Here is a 14,931-nt window from a genome sequence, read left to right on the forward strand (position 1 = left end):
TGTGGTGCTGGGGACTGAACCCAGGGCTTCAAGCATGCTAGGCAAGTGCTCTGCCACTGGGTTCACCTCCAGCTGTTCCATATTAAAATTAAACAAGACTTAATAATTTCCTGTAATACAAAAAATGGATGGGAGTGGTGTTTTCATAGTCTGCTGGTGAGTTTACATTTGCCACAAAATTTTGGAAAGCCATTTAGCCACATAGGTGGTTCTTACGTCTGGAATTTCAATTCTTGTGCCACCAAAGCCACATCCATTCTACATGAATACTCATAAAACTACTTTTCGTGGTTTAATTGCCTAACTGTGATTTGGAAAATTGGTATCCTGGTGTAGTCAGCAAGCTACTGGGGCAAAGGCCTGGCATGAACATTTTTGTGTTTAAACAGTATCATTTACGCAACTCATCCTTTCTTTATTTGTGAACTGATTTTCTCATCAGTTTTGCAAGAAAGAGTAGCAAAATTGTTAGCAACAAATTGTGAAATAGATCTCTTGCTAAAACTTAGTATGCTTAAATGATTTTTTTCTCCAACCCAGCATTCTTTTTAAATTCCAAAAAGGTTTCTCATTTCCAGTTAAAACTGCTTTAATACATGATTCATTTCAAATATACCTGGCTTATCTCTTAAGCTAAAAATCATAGTTGGGTATCTTATTAAAATCACATGCATTTGCTAATTAATTTATTATGTTTTATTCAACATTTATTGAGATGTAGCTATATGTCAAACTCTATATTGGATAAACCTCTGAATCTTTACCCTGAGAAGCCTTGCAGGAGAAATCAATACATGAAAGACCTCTGTTATGTGCTGGGCTTGAGGAATGTTCCAGGAAGTCAGTGAGGGTTGATTGACCCTGGGTGAGGGGGAAAGTGGATGGGGGACACATCATCTTTTCAGCTCTCCCCATATCTTTCACAGCTGGTTTTCTAATCTATGTATAGGCCAGATGTTCTGACAGTTGTATTAGAATTTGAATATTCTCTAAAATAACTTCTGAGCAAACTGATATAACTCTATACACTTCTTAGAAGAAACTTAGAGCATTAAATAATATTCTAGAACTTTAAGTGGAAAGTGTGGGTTCCCTTTTCATGGACCCATCTTTATTATTTATATTTTTGCAATACAAGTTTGCCTGTGTTTTACAGAGGTGTTACACTATGTATTAATTAAGAAGAGCTCCAGGACTAAACATGTTTGAAGTTCAGATAGTAATTGCTCCACTAATACATCTATTCTTGCACATTCATTGTTGAGTGAAATTGGTTTTATAGTTTCTGGTTCCCATTTGTATTCTCAACCTGTTTCATTTTTTTCTTTGAAGTTCTAAATTCCTAGAAAGTAGATATATCCCCCAATGTGGTTTAGTTAAAAATAAAACCAATAAAGCACAGGGGATTATAAGTGGAATGCACCCTTAAACACAGGGAAAATTCTATCTCTTTCTCTTCCGTGTAGCTTTTATGACAAAAAGAGTGGGTCTGAAAAAGTTAGAAATGAGGAAATCTCTGCTGGTCAGAGTACAGATTTTTGGCAGATAGAAATAGATTGGTTATGCTGCTGAATTATCTGGTACTTATAAAAGTATCCTTATTGAACTATTTGTCAAAATTATTAGAAACTACTTTTAAGATGTATCTCCACTTCACACTATTATAAGAATTAAAAAATAAAGGAAAAAATAGCCTCATAGAAGTCCCAGTATATAGCCATTTAATATATCCATTTAAATAAATATCTGATGGTGCAATGAAACTTTAACATTTTTTAATAGGTAAGTGTTAGTGCTAGAATAACTTAAGTATTTAAAAACTGTTGTAGATTGCATTGTGTATGCCCAAAAAAGATGTCAAGTTCTAACCTATGGTACCTGTGACTGACTTTATTTGGTAATAGGGTCTTCAAAGATGTAATCAGATTAAAATGAAGTCATATTGGATGAGAGTGTGCCTTAATGCAATGACTGGTATTCCTATTTCTAGAGAGAAATTTGGACACAGACTCAGGAGAATGCCATATGACAACAGAGGCAGATTGGAGTTATGCTGTCACAACCTAATGAATGTCAAGAATTGTTAGGAAAAGGAAGAGAGGCTTCTTTTCATAGAATCTTCGAAGAGATGGCCTGCTGACACCTTGATGTATACCTTCTAACTTTCGAAATTGTGAAACGATACACTTCTGTTATTTTAATCCATTCAGTTTGAGGTAATTAGTTATAACAAGCATAGAAAACTAATACAAAAACTATAGATGTGCACTGACATATTACTAAATTCAAAAAGTCAGATTGTTAGAGAAGAAATAAGAAGGAAAGAGTCATCCTGCCAAGAGTTACCAAATGAGACTTCTGCTCAGTAAAGGAAACAATTAGGAATGTGAAGATAGAACCCTCAGAAGAGGAGAAAAATATTTGCTAGCTCCTCTTCTGACAGAGGATTAGTATCTAGAATATATAAAGAACTAAAACAACTTAACATCAAAAACCCCAAACATCTCAGTTAATAAATGAGCAAATGAACTAAACAGATACTTCTCAAAAGAAATACAAATGACCAACAAATATATAAAAAATGTTTAACATCATTAGCAATTAGGAAAATTGAAATCAAAACTACACTGAGATTTCATCTCACATAAGTTAGAATGGCAGCCATCAAGTATGCAAACAATAATAAATGCTGAAGAGGATGTGGGAGAAAAAGGAACACAATGTTGGTGGGATTGTAAATTAGCACAACTACTATGGAAATCAGTATGGAGGCTTCTCAATAACCATCATAGACTCAGTTATACCACTCCTCAGTATTGATCCTAAAGAATTAAAGTCATCACACTATTGTGATACATGCATACCCAAGTCTATAACAACATAATTCACAACAAACTGTGAAACTAACTTAGGCGTCCATCAACAGATAAATGAATGAGGAAAATATGGTATATGTACACAATGGAATTTTATTCAGCCATAAAGAAAAATGAAATTATGTTGTTTGCAGAAAAGTGGATGGAACTTGAGAACATTATGTTAAACAGATAAGCCAAACTCAGAAGGTTAAGGATCCTATGTTTTCTCTCATATGTGGAAGCTGGAGAGGAAAAAGGTAAAGAAAGGTGGGAGGCGGGAGGGGGGGGCTCTCATGAAAATCGAAGGGACATCTGTAGAATAGAGGAAAGGGATCAGAGGAGGGAGGACAGGAGAGAAGGGGGAACTTCTGGGCAATGACATTGGCCAAATTATATTGTTATATTGTATGCATGTACGAAAATGTAGCAATGAATCCCACCATTAAACACAACTATAATATACAAATAAAAATATGGAAAAATAAAAAATAGGCAAATGCTCATCAAATTTCTAGTAGGAAGCAGATGTACAAGCTTTAAAAATATCCATAATGGAATTGATCACACAAAAATTTCATTACTCATTATCAAATAAGAATATAAACAAAAATATGAAACAAACTGAACAATATTTCCAAATATATATGACAAATGTATAACACATAAATTACTCATACAGATTGAAAATATAAGCATTCAGAGTCAATTGCGGAAAGCACAAATGCTTTATACTGAAAAAGTTAACATGGTGAGCAGGTGTTTCTACAGTGCTTATTGTGTTATGGTTTGGATATGAGGTGTCCCCCAAAAACTCACGTGTGAGAAAATGCAAGAAGGTTCAGAGGAGAAGATTGTGTTGTGGGAGTCTTAATTCAATCAGTGAATTAATCCCCTAATAGGGATTAACTGAGTGGTAATCAAAGTGGGGGGTGTGGCAGGAGGAGGTGGGCATTGGGGGCGTGGCTTTGGGTTGTATATTTGTGTCTGGCAAGTGGAGACCTCGCTGCTTCCTGATCACCACACGAGCTACCTCCCTCTACCACACTCTTTTGTCGTGAGGTTCTGCCTCACCTCAAGCCCTGAGGAATGGAGCTGGCCTTTTGTGGACTAAGACCTCTGAAACCATGAACCCTCAAATAAACCTTTCCTCCCCTATACTTGTTCTAGTTGTGTCCTTTAGTCACAGCAGCGAAAAAAACTTACTGAAACATTGTGTCACACCTTTCTAAATGCTTTACATATTAAATTTTAACCCTCTTGTCAATTATGAGATGACCTTGGTGAAGTGACTTAATCTTGTTGTGCCTCAGTTTCCCTTCTTGTGTACATGTTTAAGAATTTCTCCTTGAAAGATACAAAGAAGGAGATTGCTGAGTCATAAAGAATGTGTATTTTATATTTAATAAGTTTTACCAAAATTCTAACAAATGCTGTGTCAATGTACATTTCTTAGCAACACTGTTTGAAAGTAGCAGTTTCTCTACCTCCCTAGCTAACACTTGATAGATTCTGTAGATAGATTTCCTTTTCTGCCAAACAGATGAACAAATCACCCCTGCCACTCAAGAATTCAAGTCCTGTATGTCCTTATAGGTACATTCAATTTCTATGTGAAGAATGTACACAAGGGAACCTCAGTAAATTTGTCAGTGTATTTCCCAGGAGAAACTTTGCAGGTTAAGAGACAGTGAGATGGTATATTCAAAGCATTTGGAAAAAAAGAAAATTGCCAACCAAAATTATTTTACATGGCAAAACTATTCTTCAGAAATGAGAGAGAAATAAAGACTTCTCTAGACAAACAAAAGCTGAGAGTTCATTACCATTAGACCTGCTTTATAAAAAAAAAATGCTAAAGGGAATTCTTCAAACTGAAATGAAAGGCATCTGATAAGTAACATGAAAATATGAAAGTTCAGTCAGTCCTCTATACCTGAGGCTTCCACATCCATGGATTGAACCAGCAGTGAACTGAAAATATTTGGTAAAAAACTGCATCTGTACTGAGGCATATAATACATGAATTCCTCTAGTCATTATTCCTTAAACAATACAGTGTAACAACTCACATTTTATCCTCTCATTGAAAAAATATTTGTTAACTAGTGTGTTATAATCCCTGATTATAAAGCAAGATAAAAAGGCAAAATTTCCTACTTTTATGGTGCTTACATTCTAAAGAAGAAAGTAGAAACAAAGTAAAGTGTAGAGAATATTAGTGATATATCATTAGAGACAAATAAGGCAGAAATGGGGGAAAGAAATAGCTGAGTGGGACTAGGATTGAAATTTTAGACAGGGGGTCTGAGGAACACCTTAGGGGAAAGATTATTTATGTCTTTCTTGTAGCATTTATTGCTTTCAATTTAAAAAGCGTTCACTTTTAAAATTTGGTAAAATATAAATAAAAAAATTATCACTTGATAATTTTTAATGTACAATTCAGTGGCCTTCGTCACATGCACACTGCTGTGCATAATCATCCACATGACTCTCCAAAGCGTTTTTTATACCTAACTGAAACTCCATCCCCATTAAACACTCGTGCCTCATTTCCCTATCTCTGCAGTTCTGGTAAACAATATTCTACTTTCTGTCTCTCTAAATTTGAGTACCTCGGCTATCTCATATGAATGAAGTCATACAATATTGTCCTTTTGTGTTTGGCTTAAGTCATTAAACATATCTTCAGATTCATCTAGGATATAGCATGAATCTTGCTCGTTCCTTGCCCCCCCCAAAATAGAACTTCTTATTTGTTACTATTAAAAATCTGAATTTTAAACAGATTCTTGAACTGGTGGTCCCTATCCATCAGCCCATTCAACTAAGCACCTGTCTTGTCCTCAGTAGCTTTTCCAAAACTACTACCTTCACCGTGAAGTTTATGAATTTTCCCAATTCAAACTTGGTCTTCTTCAGCATTTTAACTTTTCTAACAAAGACATCATGAAGAAGATAAATTGATTGGCAAACCTTTTCTATGTCTTTGCCGTGCTGTCCGGAGTCAGTTTATTGACTACTTCTTTCAAGTCATTTGTCTGTACCTCCCAGGCCATGATTTCCATTATCTTCTGGATTTGGCGGAACTGTTGGTGCTGAGCATGAGAGGTCTTCTGGATCTGATTGTCACAGTTTTTAGTAAAACCAACACAGAACAGATGCAGCAAATAACCATCGCTAGTCTTGACATCAACATCATCATCTGCCATTTTTTGACAATGGAACCCATTTTGTCACAGGTAAGATTCATGCCATGGAAGTTAGTCAGGCAGTTTTTTCCTTGAATGACCTCAGTAATTAGCTTGAACTTCCTAAATGCAACTTCATCATTCTGCAGATCAGCAAGACTCACTTCAAACACATAACCTTTGAGGCCATCAGATGCAATTTTGGTTCCTTGGGTCCTTGTGACTAATGTTTTTCCAATATTTCTTATATTGAACATAGCCAGTGCTTTCACATCATACCAATCTTTCTTAGAAAATGGATCAACCACTTTCTTCTTGGCTCCCTTCTTGCCGCCTTTCATAATGCATTTGTTCTTGCCTACCACCATGGTACTGCTCAGAGAGCCAAAAGAATTGCTCATTCCTTTTTAAGACCAACTAATATTTCATTGTGTATATAGACAAGATTTTGTTTATTCATTTGTTAATGGATATTTGGATTGTTTCTATCTTTTGGCACTTGTCAATAATGCTGCTGTGAATATGGGCACACAAATATCTTCCAATCTCTTTTTTAATACACCCAGAATGGAAATTGCTGAATCAAACACAAATTCTAATGTTTAATTTTGTGAGGAACCACCATCCTTTTTTGCAAAGGGACCATATAATTGTGTATGTCTAAGCTTTCAAATTTCTCCACATCCTCACCAACAATTGTTGTTTTATGTTTTTTGTTTGTTCATTATTTGGTATCCTGATGGGTATGAGGTGGTATCTATAGTTTTGATTTGCTTTTTCCTAATCGTTAGTAATGGCGAGCATCTTTTCATGTGCTTATTGGCCATTTGTATATCTTCATTGGAGAAATATCTCTTCAAGTCCTTTGTCCAATTTTTTGTTGGGTTGTTTACCTTTTGTTTTTGAGTTTTACAGTCTCTGCATATTCTGATATCACATATATGATTGGCAAATCCCAATTCCTATTCTTTCAGTTGCCTTTTTACCCTGGGCACAGTGTCCTTTGCTGCATAAATTTGAATTCTTGATGAAATACACTTGTCTATTTTTTCTTTTGTTGTCAGTGTTTTTGGTTAAAATCCAAGAAATCATTGTCAAATTTAATGCCATGAAGACTTACCCTATTTTTTTCCTTGCATTTTTGTCTAAAAGTGTTTGGTTTTGGAATCTTAAGCTTTTGATCATTGTGAGTTAATTTTTGTCAGGTAAGAGTTCAACATCTTTCCTTTTCATATGAATAATATGTGTTCCATTTGATAGTTTTCATATTGCAAAGCCCCTTGAGGATAATGCTGTGTCTTATAAACTTTCATATACCTTAAAGTTCCATGCTTTTAGTGAAATCAACACACTTTTTAAAAAAATGAATGTTTTGTGGTTACTGATCATTGAATTGAATTGAAAATATTAGTCTGTCAGCAACTTGATTATAGGACCCAGCACATACTAGATATTTAAAAAAAGTTTATTGAATTAAGGTCTTGAATGTATTTTATTCTGAGGGATTTTATTTTCAAAGAAAACAGCTTTTCCAGTAAGCAAGGTTGACAAGATTGGAGAGCGAGGAGATTTTCTTATGTGGTATTACACAATACACTTAAGTAAAAAAGAGAATGATACAAATACCAAAAATAATTTATATGGCTATTTTCAGAATAAATATCAAATTCTCGCTTTAAGATGGTGATTTAAAACTAAAATTCACCATTTTTATCAACTTTAAATCTTTTTGATTAGTTAATTAGAGACAATAACCAAAAAACACAACAGCCCTGGAAAGTGAAGCGAAATGACATGGTAGATACAGGACAATGATCCCAGTGAATCATGCTGGTTGGTACTTGTGCCTCTGTGTAGTTCTGTCCCATACTGAATTTGGACCTTAATCAACAGAATGCACTGAGAGCGATGCAATGCTAATTTGGGTCTAAGCTTTCAAAAGACCTTCCTCTTCTGCACTCTTGAGAGCAGGCCACATGTACAAAGTTTGGTTATCAGACTGTATAGAAGGGCTAATGCAAAGCCCGGGGAGGACAGAGGGAGGGCTGCATGGAGAGGCCTTGGAGACCTCTAGGAGAAGTCATCTTGAGTGTCTCCACGCAGTGAAGCCTCCAGAGGACCTCAGACCTAGCTGTAACTACGTGAGAGACCTAAAGTGAGGCCAGGAGAAGCACTGTTTAGCTCAATTCACAATACATAGCATCATGAGATAATAAAAAAAAATTGTTGCTTGAACCTGCTGAGTTTTGGGGAATTATTACTCAGCTATAGTCCTGGAATCTATAAAACAGTTGGAAAGGGACTGACAAAAATAAACAAATAAATAAATAAACCCTAAGTTGATTTGCCTGTATGAATTCAAGGAAGAAAATTCTAAGCTCAGATCTGAGACACTGTAATCAGGAGCCAGCCCTGAAATAATGTAGAGAGTTGGATGGAGGTGGGTTGGCAAGTGACATGGAGGACTTCAGAAATTGTTCATCTTCATTTCCAGATATATTTTCTGAGTAAGGGATCTGCCACAGCCAGCTCCTAAGTTGGGTGGTAAGGACTTGTGTGAGTGTGGTACCCCTTCAGGTTTTCACCATAAACTGATCTTGCCATGGTAAATTTGGCATGTCTTCTCAGTAATCTTCTGCAGCATCCCTAGTACCCCAAGGACAGAGGCTGGAATTTTTGGTCATGCTGAAAGTGGGTGTTGGAGGAAACACATCAAAGCAAAGAATTTGGAGAACTTCAGTTACCTTACTTGAGGGAATTTCTGCTCACCCCCTTGGAAGGCAAGTAACTGAAGATATTCAAAGAGCAGAGGTGGAGTCTTACTGAGTTTGTAGTTTTCAATAAATCAAACACAAAGTGAAAACAAACAAACAGAAAACACAACAGGAGAGAAATCTTTTAGCCAGTGCAATAATAATAGCTTTCACTTACATGCTATTTACCATGCACTGAAGGTCACTCCCTTGAAACTTAATAGAAAATGGTGGCAAAGAGTTTTAATGGTGTATGAATGACAGCAATCTGATCCCAGAGTTTTTACGATTAACCACTAGACCACGTTAACAGAATGTGATGAAGGCGACATTTCAAATCAGTGGGAAAAGAAAGGATACTTCAATAATAGTAAGCTTTCAATGCAGAAATTAGTACAGTTGTAGAAGAGGCCTGTGCCCAGAAAACTTCATTCATGAAAATATAAAGAATTAAAATGAAGGTAAATATAAACTGTGCTATATTCACAGCTCTAGTTAATAGAGCAAACTTACAAATCAATAAGAAAAAATTGAGTGCTCTAATAGAAAATTTGCTAAACTATTTGGACAGGCAACAGACAAATGAAAAATACAATTTGTCAATATATATACATTTTTAAAAAAGCATTGCATGTCAGGTGCAGTGGCACAAACTTTTAATTCCAGCGACTTGGGAGGCTGAGGCAGGAGGATCACAAGTTCGCCTCATTACTAAGTGAGGCCCTAAGCAACTTAGTGAGACCCTGTCTCAAAATAAAAAAAATAAAAAGGGCGGGGGATGTGGCTCAGTGGTTAAGCACCTCTGGGTTCAATCCCCAGTCCAAAAAAAAAAAAAAAATCCTTGCACCTCACTAGTATCCAAACTCAATATAAGTGAAAACAACAGGAATATTAGTTATTATTGCTTGTGGAACTTTTCAAAATAGAAATAGTGAGGTGCCATGCCTTACTTAAATATTAAACTTAATATGTCAACTAAGGTGCTGCTGGAAATGATGTAGAGCATAACAGGTTAATGGCACAGATCTGAATGTTCCACAGTAGACCCTCCTCGTTAAAAAAAAAAAAAAAATTATGTGATGAAGGTGATAACCTAAAAAAAGGGAAGGAAGACTCCTCAATGAAATTCCATTCAGATCCTTCATTAAAAAAAAAAAAAAGCTAGACTTGCATATCACACTATAGACCAGGACATATTCCAAATAGATGAAGGGATTATGTGTGAGAAATGAAACCTTTTTTTAAAAAGCAAGATGTGCATTTAATAAAAGCAAAGTTTAGACAAGATGGAATGAATATCCATTGCTAGCAAAGGAAAGAAGTCTGAGAACTTCATCTATCAAGCTAGAGTTCTTATTAAGGAATGTGCTTATTCTCCCAAACAGACCACCCTCTGCTTTGAGCATCTTTCTCTGACAGCTCTTCTCTGAATCTCTTCCCCACTTCCCTCTTGGTTCTCTCCAGAGAAATGAAACCTTTAAACATTATCCAGAAGAAAAGGTAAGTATATTATCTTACATCAAGATAAGGAACAGTGTTCTGAGAACAAAAATAATGGGGTAAATTGCAAAGTAAGAGACTTAACATAAAAATCTGTGCGTCTTTTAAAAAATACCATAAAATAATAAAAGCAAATGATAAAACAGCAGAAAGTAGTTGCAATAATCTCTCTCTCTCTCTCTCTCTCTCTCTTTCTCCTGGAGATTGAGCCCAGGGGTGACTTACCATTGAGCTACGCTACACTCCCAGACATTTAAATTTTTTAAACTTTATTTTAAGACAGAGTTTGGCTAAGTTGCTGAGGGTCTAGCTAAGTTGTTGAGGGAGGCTGGTTTTCAACTTGTAATCCTCTTGCCTTAGTCTCCCAAATTTCTGGGATTACAGCAGATGTGTGCCAACACATCTGACTGAAATAATCTTTTATATAAACTTGTAGTAAGATAATATCCTTTATTGTTATCTTATTAATCAGTTAAAATGTCAAAGGGATACAGTTCGTGACTTATTTAATTGTCCAAATTTCTTTTTAAATGTGTCAGTACTTACCCAGGCATGATGGTGCATGGCTATAATCCAAGCTACTTGGGATGCTGAAGCAGGAGGATCACAAATTTGAGGACAACCATAACACCTAAGTGAGACTCTGTCTCAAAATAAGGTTTTAAGAAAGGACTGGGAGTGTAGCTCAGTGGTACAGCACCCCTGGATTCAATCCTCAGTACTACAAAAAATCAATTGACCAATCAATCACTCAATATGGTGATACTCAATATGGGCAAAGATACATAGAGGGAGATGTTCCCATACTGCTTATAGTCATATAAATTTATGATATTTCTAGAAAGTTTTTTGGCAATGTGTGAAAATGTCTTTAATGTTTTTTAAAAAATAAGTTTTGACACAGTAGCTCTATGTCTAGGAATTAATCCTAAGGAAATATTTAAAAATATGAATTCCTTTTACTAAACAAGATTTATATGTCATCATTTATCACGACAGTAAAAATTGGAAAGTGAAAATAGCTCAACTATTCAACACAGGAAAAATGGTACAACAAATTACATTCATTCAATAGAGTTGCTTACTCATTATAAATCATGATTTCGAATCACATCAACTGACATAATACAATGCCATTCACTCACTGTTCATTCAGCAAACCTGTGAAGGTGTGTCATAGCAAAAACCCTGTTCTTTTGGATCACTCATTTGAGAGGGGATAGAAAACAAATATATCATGTCAGGTACGGATAAATGTTAAGAAGAAAAGTAAAATCAGATCAGAAGAAAGTTAATACTACTAAAGTATGATACAACAATACCACATTAGGAGATGTTTATATAGCATAATCCCAGCTTTGTAAAGAAATAAACCAACACCACAACAGTAAATATATATGCATAAAGACACAGAAAACTGACCTGAAGGAAAAAATCAGAATGTGAATCATGGTTACTTCATTCACAGCGGTGGAATAACGGGTGATTTTTTTAATACATTCTCATTTTTCTAAAATTTCCATAATGAATATTTATTTCAAATTACAAGACATATTTAAAAACTTAGTGAATTAAGTGTAAAATGAAAACACCATGTTTATTATTAAGCTCAATTTCTTAAAAAATCCTGACAGCTATTTTGATGTTCAGTATAGAATTTCTTTAGAGGTCGTGTTCTGGGAGGTATTCTTCATCTCAGTAAACTTGGCACAAATCATGTTTATGTCTTTCACAAGCCCAGAATTAAGGATTTTTCCATAGCACAAGGTAAGCTCATCCACTATTTAGCATACTCTATTGACACATACAGTGTCAATGACTATTATTTAAAATGTCATGTGGGCTGGAATATGTGGTGATATAAGCAAAATATTTTCTCTATGAAGTCATGGAAAAAGGCTTAATATCAGAAAATGTTTCCTGAAATTAGAATAAGTAGGAGGTTGTTTTACGACTTGACTCTCTAATGAAGTGTTTCTCAAACTGTACGTCTGTGGGCCACCTATGATTAAAATCATTTATTCAAATGCAAAATCCTAGACACTAACCCAGATCTGTATCAGATCTCCAGGTATGGACCTGGAATCTTCTTAGCAAGCACTCAAGGTAATATTTATGTGCATGAAAGTTTAAAAACCACTAATACTCCCAGTAGAAACAGGATGGAATATAGTGACACTCCTGTTTGCAATAAGGAAGTCTTTGTCAACAGGAGGAAATTAATTTACCTTTCCCTAAATCTACTTGGAGAAAACTAATTTCAAACCTGAGATTCTGCTTTTCTAATTCCTTGACTATTTGCATTAACTTCATTAACTTACCCTCAAGTCATAAGAAAAAAAGTCATTCTTTTTATATCATTGCCCAGATTGATATGTTTATTATGTATTTTAATAGAGGTGCAATTACATATAGAGGCAGTTTGATGAGTTTCAATAAATGCATATACCCATGTCATCAATTCCCCAATTGAAAAATAGAGTATGCCACCATAGTCCTGGGAGTTTCCATTCCATCCCTGCCTCTATCTGCCCTGGCACCACTACTATGATGTCTATATCCACAGATTAGTTTTGCCTATTCTTGTTTTTGTTTTTGTTTTTCCTTTGGGCAGTACTGGGGATTGAACCCAAGGCCTTGCACGTGCTAGACAAGTGTTCTACCACTGAGCTGCATCCCCAGCCCAAGTTTTGCCTATTCTTAATCTTCATAAAATGGCGTATTGGATATAGGCTAGGTCCGTTGTCACTACGAAAGCCAGTAATGCTCATTATCATAATGTCCTTGGTCCCATAATACTTTCTCTGGTCCTTCTCATTCTTTGCTTTGATTCTTCAAGGACTTTAACATTCCTGTAGTTCCTTGTGTCACTCTCTGATACTCTCAGAGTTATCGTTTGCCTCCATCCTCTGGGGTATCCATTCTGGATGTATCTTAGTTTAAAGGACTCTGTGTCAGAACTCTGTTTCTTTAAAAATCTTTCCTCTTCATTGGTATTGCCCAAAGTCATGCTTCTGAGCACTCCCTTATACTGTATTCATTTTTGCAAACTTGTGTAACTAGGCCATAAATACTTAAGACATTTTGAAGTCTACCTTCCTAAAGTCCTGTGACCACTTCTGATCCCACTCAGCCTTGCTTTTCTGTGATGATGTCAGTCACCGTTTCCAGGTTCTCACTCCTTTACTCCCCCAAATGCCATGGTTATTTTATTCCTTCCTCTATCTTCTAGGACATAAAATTATTAGGAAGGAAATGAAAAACTCTGCTTTCATCTGAATGAAGTATTCAGAGTGTTATCCTCACTAATCATGCATGTCATGCCAGTTTTGTGGCTTTCCTCCATGTGGTTCATTTCTGTTTCCACAAAAACATCACTTCTGTTCCTCTCCTCTTTCATCTTCATCCAAATGTTCAGGGGTTCCTTTGAATCTATTGTTTTCCCAGCCTACAGGGCTGTTCCACCTCCTCCCAACAGGTCTTTTGTACACAGCTCACCCTCTATCACTGTTCCCATGGATCCGTTCCATCCTGCCAACTCTCAGTGGTATCTATGAGGTCTTGTTTGTCACCATTGCTATAATCTCAAGGTTACTATGTTGCTCATGTTCTGTGCATGATATCTGGACATCTGCTGCCTACATTTTGTTTCTGATGTCCTTCCCAGTGTTTCCTCATTGAATTACTCAGAACCTCCCTCACTGTTGAAATTCTTCCCAGGCACTCCTTAATGTCATGCATAGAAACCCATCTCAGTTTCATCTAGGTGTTTTTTTCCCCTCCTATCCCATCTGTTTTCCATTTACAACCTTTTTGGCCAGATGAGTTGGTCTCTGACTAAACACATTCTTTTCAGTCTTTGAATATGCTCTCAATTCTTAGCCAAATATCCATCATTCCTACATTTGAAGCTGTGGTCCTGAAATAAAAACCAGCACTCTGAATGTACAAAGTCATTCATTTTTTTTGTGTTATATTTATATTCTTAACATTTGTGCCCCCAAACCTTTTATTTTATGGTCCAAATTTCACAGCATCTTGGGATGCTTCTATATTCTATTTTGATGGGTTTTCATTTCTCTGCAACAGAGTGGTAGATGTCTCTGAGCTGCTTCAGTAGGTTCTGCCATATGCTAGATTCATACCCCTTCTTGTGTGGCTATGTTGTGTCCATTTAGTCACTATCACATGCTTCATAGGGAGTCCCCAAGTCCCAGCATGACTTTTCCTTCATAGCTTTACATTTCATATCTCCCTCCTCAGTGGGAAAGGAATATTAGAGAGATGGTGGAGTAGAGAAGAAAGGAGTCTTGCTCTGATACTTATTGCTGGTTAGCCAATGTGGACAAGAAATAAGGAGGATGGTGTAAACCCCAGATTCTTTACCCTTTAAGTGAGGAAGTAGTATTGCCCTTCCAGATTTATTGTGATGATTTTGTAAGATATTCTATGCAAAACCACTTTGTACACCAGGAGCAGTACGAACACAGATTTTAAGACTAACTGTCTGATATTCAGTTTTCCACACACTGGTAGGGCCCATGCGGCAAGCACGAGAAGTTACTAGTAGTGTCCTCAATCCCATATTAATACATTTATGAAGCATGTCCTCTCCCCAGGGGGTCATAG

The 14,931-nt window shown here is 36.0% G+C and overlaps 1 pseudogene; it reads right to left on the reverse strand.

The window, feature by feature from the left end:
• Positions 1-5,638: 5,638 nt before the first annotated feature.
• LOC124964876 (40S ribosomal protein S3a-like) lies at positions 5,639-6,417 on the reverse strand (annotated as a pseudogene).
• Positions 6,418-14,931: the final 8,514 nt, after the last annotated feature.

Source organism: Sciurus carolinensis, chromosome 14, assembly GCF_902686445.1.
Source record: "Sciurus carolinensis chromosome 14, mSciCar1.2, whole genome shotgun sequence".
NCBI lineage: Eukaryota > Metazoa > Chordata > Mammalia > Rodentia > Sciuridae > Sciurus > Sciurus carolinensis.